Raw genomic sequence first — 8,080 nt, 5'->3', positions numbered from 1 at the left:
ATTTTCAATTATTGCCGATACTTTCGAATGACTTATTTTCACTATTTCAATCGATATGAATTGTAAATAATCAAAATCGAAGGCAAGCGTTTTTTATAAACGGCCGGAGAAAAAGGTTTCTATTGCAAAAAGAATGCGGAACTTTCTCAACTAAAACCTTGACCGACCAAAATGCGCTCATGCAGAAAAATGTCAACCAGAATTTGAAACTCGTTTTAAAAAACCTTTTAGCCGGAAATATTTAAATTGAAATTTTTTTCTTTCGATTTTTACTTCATTTTCGATTTGCACATCCATTTGTGTTCGAAATCTCTTTGTGTTGACCCTTTCTCATCTCAAGTGATTTGTAATACTCGGCTTAAGGCCTTTTACTGATGACACCTTTCGATTTCTAAGCAAACCGGCTTTGGCATCATAGTTAGAGAACTAGCCAGTGACAGAGAAAAGAAAAGAGATCCAACTAGGTGACATCCGTGTGTTTATTGAGATGAAACGAGCACGATTCGGTGACTGAGCACATGAAATGTTGATGAAAAAAGTTGATTTTATGGAAGAAAATAGAAACTTGTTACCATGCAACGATAAAAGTCACCCGACGACAAATTCCAATTACTACTTCGGAACGTGCACGAACTTAAACAAAGGTCAAGCTCATATAGTTGACATCAAACTGATATCTCTTGTCCAAGACACTTTTAAACAGACAACAGACGCTTGCTTGATTTACAATATGGAACACGAAAAACCCTTTAATTTTCAAATGCATTTTGAATGTGGAAGAAGTGTAATATATAATTCGAAGAATGTTTAATAATAAATATTTTGAATATTTCAAAACACTTCCGTGACAGAAAACGAAGATAAAAGGAAAGAAAGAGAGAAAGTTAAATGGAGTTATGAATATTAATGCACCATTAAATCATAACTACGGCCATGAATGCACACATTCTCACGCCTCGGTTAAAAATATGCACATAACCTTTTTTCTTACTAAACTGGCGAAGAAAAGTTCTGCAAACGTTCAATATAAATAAAATTGCAATCATGGTTATGAGAAAATCTATTTATAGTGTTATGAATTTTAATGCGCTTCAGGAAAGGTGAATGAAGTTTTCTACAGAAAAAGATTACTCAGTTCAATATAATAAATAAATGCAATTTCCAGAGTACGCTCTACATTCCGGTCTTGAAAAGAATTTCTCCGGCAAATGATGACCGAATTTTTTTATGCAAAGAATGATATCAAATCCAGAAATACCTTCACACAAAGTTGATATTCCTCCCAAGTTATCTTCCGACAGATTTCCGCCTTTTGCTGAATCTTTGATGGGAAAATAAAAGAAGACACCGCACGAAGCCATCTAGATTGATGACCAAACAAACCACCCAATTAATGCTCTTGTTCTCGACGACCCATTATCTTCTGCACTCCTCTTAACCCCTTTCGCATGAGTTTGCTCTTCGATGTTGTTTTTTTTTTTGTTCAACGCAATTGACTTTCCCATCAAATTTGCGTGCAAAATTAACATCAACGATTACTTGTTTGTCGATTGAGCTCTTTGCATAAATTTGCCTAAGTTGTCTAATTGTGTATTCAAGCGCACCAAGTCCGGGTGCTTGATTTGAATCTTGATATTTAATTTGCATTTCACTGCCAATGAAACAGAATTTGCATTTCACTGTCAATGAAACAGAGCAAAGATTGAAAAGAGGTACCCAGAAAAATTGAGTATGCCGCTGTTAAGATTCATCGTTAGATCACATGAGTGTGTCTTTTTGTGCACAACGACACCTAATCGATTAGTCAATTTGTTAGTGGCGAAATCGATTGATGTCGTTTAAAATCGGTATCGGTAGTTGCATTGAGAAAAATTACCATAAAATATGTGACAAACCCTTGAATTTTGCACACCATCAAACAATCTTCAAAATTAGCATCATCGTTTTGGATGCTGATTAGCATTTTAAGAACATGCAGAATTGGCCATTTCTTATTTCATTACCAAATATTTCATTTTGGTCTTCAGACAGTGTCTTTGTTACAATTTTCAAGGGAAAATGATTACACAGCAGTGAAATCGATCCGAAAACATTTGATTGACATTTTACCAAAAATCGAAACTTCTTCCTCATTTACAATTGAAATTACCCGATTTCAAGACAACGAGCAGAACCGAATTATCGTTGTAACACATTCACACCCAATTTATGTACATACGCTTGAGGGGTAATTTGAATGTGTCAGATCTTTTTCGGTGAAAAATGGCCGGCAATTTATTATTTTACTCTCTCTCTCTCTCTCTCTCTCTCTCTCTCTCTCTCTCGGTGTACACACGTAGTACATGTTGAATATTTGTTTTAAGTTGCACTGATCGATGCCGTCTCGTCGTTCTCTTTTCATTTCATTGCATTCAATTTGCATTTTGGATTTCTTCGGTCTTATTTCAAGTTTTTTTTCTTCTCTCACTTCCAATCCATGAAGGTTGAGATTGAATTTCGTTGTCGCATTTTTCTTCATTAAATTTTTGGGCTTAAGTTTTTCAGACTTATACGACGTGTTTACCTTTTGCGTTGTTATAACGCAATCATGTAGAAAATTATGTTCATTCTCACGGCTCTGTTTGCACAACACATACGATCCGACCAAAGTGAAAATGATTGTCACACAAATGTAAAACACAGGCGATGATGGATTTTTTTCTCTTGTTTGCTTTAGGATCGATATCCAAACGGATTTAAATGGATTTTGTCGGAAAACCGTCTTAAATACAGAAAATAATAATTGTATTTTGTAAAAGAGATCGCGCGTCAGCCAACCGGAAAATCACCTTGAATCATGATCCATTGATACGTAGAGCGTCTCATTAGAATTGGCAATTTCGACGCGTTTGAAAATAATTGGTGAATTTTCTCATCGTCATGCAAAAGAAACTTACAAATGATCAATTTTTCTGTATATTGTAAAATTTAGTGAGATTTGTTTAATTTTAGGGCAGTTTTTTCCAGCGAAAAACTTTCCTCGGTGAAATACTATTCTATATATATATATATATATAAAATACCTTTCCCAGACTAGGTGTGCGGAAAAGTAAAATCTAAAGGTCTTGAGATTACTCTTCAACCGTAATTGGATTTGATGCACCAGAAAATCGTTACGAAAATCCTATTTAATTGCATTTTTCGAAACTTTTATATTTTTTGGATTCAGAAATTGTATGTTTCAGCTAAAAAGGAATATTTGAGGTGAAATTTGAATAAAGGGAAAACAGTTGAACAGAAAAATAGAGAATTCTTCATCACCGAAGGAAAGTGATACGATTTTCCTCTGAAAAGTTGTCAGTATTGAAGGTTTCAAATTCAATGCAAAACGATTCCTGTTAAAATGCATATCGAGCCGCTAAATGTGAATCGATTTTTTATACCTTGTTTCTATCTTCTTATTGTTGTTGACTTACATTGAAATAAAAATTCAATACCCAAACCCAGTGTGCTTGACTACACAATTACGCAAATTTATGCAAATATGCTCATTTTCGTCAAAACAAGTAATCGACCAATGTCGATTTTGCACACACAATTTGTATGTGAAAGTCAATTGAAAGGGTACCGCAAAGCCCTTAAACCGAAGGGGTTCTAGCCTATCACCAAAATCGAAATATTATGATTGAATTTGCAAGAAGTCGGCATTGAAAGATGTTCAGAAGACATGTCGCTGCAGCGTGTCATCAAAAGCAAAAGTATTAATTGGATGGTTTGTTTGGCGACCAATGAAGACATTTGACTTCAATTGATGTGTTCTTCGAATCATCTCTTCAATCAACATGATTCAGCAGAATTTTTGAGCAATGACATTCTCAGCCAGCAGGAGGTGTAGAAAGATGTCTCAATCTCTTTGGAGAAATGTTGCCGTTTGCATGAAATTTCATAATGCATCTAATTGATTTGGTATTGTTCTTTCCGATGTTTTAATGTCTGTCTGAGATCATGTGCGAAAAGAAACGCGTTCCGAGACAAACAAAAGACATGTAATCAAGATGAAACGCAACGGTTCGAACACCTTCACATCATCACGATACAGTGTCAACAGTAGCAATTGGTGCATACAGAGAAGATATTTGTCACAACGACAGAGATCATATCACCGAATAACTCGCGCGCAAACGTAACATTTTGTGTTCGTCAAAAAGCACATGCCTTGCGACATAATTCACAAAACAACGAAACAAAACAACAAACCATTCGATCCAGTATGGAGTAGAGAGAAAAAAAATACTTAATCAAAATACAATGCACATGGCAGTGCGTGCCATGGTAACACATCTGCCTTTTGTTGCGAAGAGAGAATGAAAAACGAACGCACAAAAAATGTCGATGATCTTAAGTTCCAACTCAAGAAAAATGTGTACACGAATCACAACAAGAAAAAAAACATACACATTTAATTCAATTCAATTATTATTTTCATTTATTTTTATTTGTGTATGTGCCAGAGAAAAACTCTCGTGCCGTCGCCCGCTTGTGTTGTTATGTGTGGGTTTGTGTGTTATACTATATTTTTAAGGACGACATTTTTTGTTGGATATTACTTACGATTTTGCTATTCACGATCCGTTTCGGTTGACATTCGACGTACGACAGTTTTTATTGCATCTGGTCTTTTCAATTGATGATCGTTTTTTGCTTCAGAGTTGTAGGAGAAAAGGGACGATTTGTCGCTCTGATTTTAATATAAGTGACGTCAACAGGAAAGAATACGGTTCTGGGTTTTTTTTTTCTCTCGAAGGATTTCATTTAAGTTATTCAGGAACCTTGTTTCGATATAATTGAATTAAAATGTAGTTAAATCATTCATTTACTTGAACATATATTTTTTTTCATTCAATTAAACGTTTAATTTGAATTGAAACACACTTGAGAACGTAATGTGAAGATTTTCTCATAAAAATAGAAATTTCAAACGGAAAATTTTGATTAAACGACGGTTAAATTGTGTTTGACACACACGGTAATATATATTGAAAACGACCCGCTTATAGAAACTTGTAATTTAAATGAGGACAATATTCATTTTCATCATGAAATGGCTTATTTGGTACATACCAATATTCGATTTCCGCACGATTAGTGCGTTAGATAAATCTCTTGAATGAGGCTGACCTATTATTTTAGCAATTTCGATATTACCCAAACCGTTATAGCATTTATCTGGACATTTATTCAAAAATTGTGCATCAATGGACGGATACTGCGATTGGCACTTTCGTAACATGTCCTCATAGATGTCCTCTATTCCAAATCTAATTTAAATCCTCGATAAACTTTGTTTTCAACATTTAAAAACTGCATTTGTGAATTAATAGAAAATGTGACCCCCAACGGTGTTGGTGAAATGTGCGATAAGAATCAAAACCGGTCAGTTGACTCGAAGCAGATGCCACGTGCCTATATATATTTTTATCTGTGCCATTGTTCTTTTAAATTCGGTTTGTTTTGGCATCAAATGCATCCTTTTCTGCAGTTGAATCTTTTTCCATTCAATAAAAAAAACTTTCTTCTATATTCGTTAATCTCTTCATTGATGAGCGTATTGAATTCGATCAGTTCCCTTAAAAAAAATAAACGATTTCCAGTTTATATCAATATATATGTGGAATTCTTTCCGGATCCTTTTTTTCTATCGTTTGGAACAATGGAGAAAACAATCACAACACGCGCACACTCATAAAAAATGGAAACCGAATTGTTTTGACGTGGTTTTGAATGAATTGGGAGTGTGTTTTGAGCTCAATTATCGATTCTTTTTGTGTGCGCCAGGCTGCGTCATACCGTTTCGATACGAAATTATCAGGAAATACCTGTTTTTATGTTCGTTCAACACGACGCAATCATTAAAATTCAAACATTTTCGAACTTGTTTTTTGCACAATTGACAATTTAGATCACTGATGTGCACATAAAAGCAAGCATAAAAGTCTGGCAGACGATTCTTTTAACAAAATAGGAATAGAAAATTGTTGTTTTTTTTACTAAAATGCAACTGCTTCTCATTTTTTGATCACAAGATAGAAGAAAGGAGGAAATAAACAGAGAAAGAAAGAAATTCGTTCCAATTAAATCATACAGACGAAGGTCATACAGCAAAGAATGATGTCAATTGAATTTATTGGCGGTATAGAAATCGATCTGCAGAATTTCAACCTTCAAATCAATACATTTTTGCTGATCTTTTTGAATATGACGGCCAGTAAATGAAATGGTCGTTGATTTATCGACCAGTTAATCTAATCGTTCAATTTTCATATATATGAGATAGTTTCTTGCATAATATGCAGAAACAGTGATGTGCATGCTCGCAATAAATAAATAATAAATGCCGTTCGAAATTGATTGGAGCATGACGAATGCGGTGAAAGAATTGCCTTGGGTAGAAAGAAATGTGAACACACACAATTTCTTCGTTCCGCTTATAAATTTCGATCATAACGAGAGTGATCGCCGTGAAAAATGCAACACAATTGCATTCGATATGAATATATATGTTTTACCGAAGTCAGAAAAATCAAACCTGAATTCTGCGAGCGCATTTCAATAGAAAATATGATGGTTTTTTATTTTGAAAAAAAAAAAAAAAAAAACACCAAATAATTTATCCATCTAAGTCTGACATAAGATGAACTCGAAGGTGAAATGTGTCATGTATGACATGATTGTATCTAACAAGAGTATTTCTGTTTCAATCACACTCCTTGCCCTGTCTTCCTTTTGCCGTGGTTCGTCGTCATCGGATGCACACACGTTCAATATATGCTATCTATTTGCCATCAATGTGTTTGCATTTGAAATTATTATTTATACGTTTTTTTCCTCTGCTTTCATTCCTCACATTCTTACCGTACGTATTCTCTTTTGTTCGAAACGTCTTTGGGTGTGTGTTTTCTTCATTTCCAGCTGTTTGCGCGCTTGCAATTGCGTGTGCGTAACAATTTTGACCATCGACACTGAGCAACAATAACAGCAGCAAATGCCCTAGAAAAGACCAAGGTTTTTGTTTTCAATTAGAAAAATCTCATGCGCACCCCAAAAACTTGAGCCGATACAGAGAGAAAAGAAAGTGACAGCCAATCCGGAAATCATGTGAAAATATTCATTTTCATTTAATTTAAAAAAAATATACGGCTATTTAACGAAATATACAGAAGGGAGACCATTTCTTGTTACAGTTTCCGAAATTCAGCTTTTGTCTTGCGTCTTGCATATATACGAAACATGTTTTGCAATCTTTATAGGCTCAGCGCAAAAATGGTACGGATGTGATCAAAAAATCATGATTCGGTATTGTTAAGTTCAGCTGCATTGATCTTAAAATGCCAGAATGGAATGTAATGGTGGGCCAACATTTATTCAACAATACAAAAACGAGATTTTCTCGAATTTCAGCCAATCATCCAATTTCGTTTAAAAGGTCGCAGAGAATTTGGAATGCAAATTCCACACCTAAATTGATTGCATTTTATTAAGCCGATTCTTTTTTACTTTTTCAATTCAATTCGACCATTTAAGCAAAAAAAATTCAAATATGTCCATTATTCAATATGAAAAAAATGAATTTCATTGTAAAATTGAATGAAAATGACGAAAAAAAATCATTTTGGCAAAAACGTTTGCTTTGATTGACGGTTTTGTTGATTGAACAGAATATGACAAATTTCCTGTCAAAACTCCATTGACTCGTGAAAAAATGGTCGACTGAGCCTTTCAAATACTTTGTCTCGTGAGAAAATCATTCTCTTTGCAGGTAAATCAACTCGTGCGTTGGAAAATATTCGAGCGTTGTGAAGTTTTTTTCACAACAATATTGAATGTTCAGGTTCCTTTTTTATTAGTATTCTCATAAAATAAGTGAAATTATCTGTTTTTTTACTTCATTTCTATGACAAGTTTATTAATCTTGTATCTATCTCAGATCCCACCAATATAAAAGTACTCAGTGCCACTTGTCAGTGTCAGAGTCAGTGGTCAGTTTTCATTTTTACTACCAAAAATGTGTATATCATTCTCTCGAATTGAAAGGTCGAAAACA

The sequence above is a fragment of the Contarinia nasturtii genome, unplaced genomic scaffold (genome assembly GCF_009176525.2).
Source record: "Contarinia nasturtii isolate CC-2019 unplaced genomic scaffold, AAFC_CNas_1.1 Cnas_scaffold_2229, whole genome shotgun sequence".
Classification (NCBI taxonomy): Eukaryota; Metazoa; Arthropoda; class Insecta; order Diptera; family Cecidomyiidae; genus Contarinia; species Contarinia nasturtii.
The sequence above is the reverse complement of the archived record's forward strand: the minus strand, read 5'-3'. Positions refer to the sequence as shown.